This window comes from Artemia sp. Qi Xiang Cuo, chromosome 2, assembly GCF_049724085.1.
Source record: "Artemia sp. Qi Xiang Cuo chromosome 2, ASM4972408v1, whole genome shotgun sequence".
In the NCBI taxonomy this organism is placed as follows: domain Eukaryota; kingdom Metazoa; phylum Arthropoda; class Branchiopoda; order Anostraca; family Artemiidae; genus Artemia; species Artemia sp. Qi Xiang Cuo.
This window is the reverse complement of record NC_142795.1, coordinates 7,866,489-7,866,985: the sequence shown is the minus strand read 5'-3', so window position 1 is coordinate 7,866,985 and position 497 is coordinate 7,866,489.

Genomic DNA, 497 nt, shown 5'->3' with positions numbered 1-497 from the left:
AAAATTCAACATTCGCTAGTGATAATACTGTCATAAGAAATAAGTATTTCTTATGACATCATAAATGGCATCATATAAGTATTTTCTTATATGATGTTATGCATAGCATAAATGAGATTGTTGAGTTTCCAACGCAACAGTTATTTATATAATATAATGTCTGTTGGAAGGCCCATTGGAGTTACTGTAAATGATGATTCTTTGGAAGCAACATCTGAACTAACGTGTGAAGAATGAAAATGAAGAGCAAAGACACAGGCGGTTAGAATATATACGAAAACGAACATGTCAGGGAGTCAAAAATGAAAATGAAGAGCAGCGAGTCAATTAAAGTCAATACCTACCATACCTTTGAAAATCAAAGATATGGATTGGATAAATCGTTGGAAGAAAAAGAAGTTTTGTCCCACCACCGGAACAATTAAAACAAACAAAGGCTCGGTGATATGTCTTTCATAATGACAAAAGACAAGCCAAGTCAAAAGAAAAAAATTTCG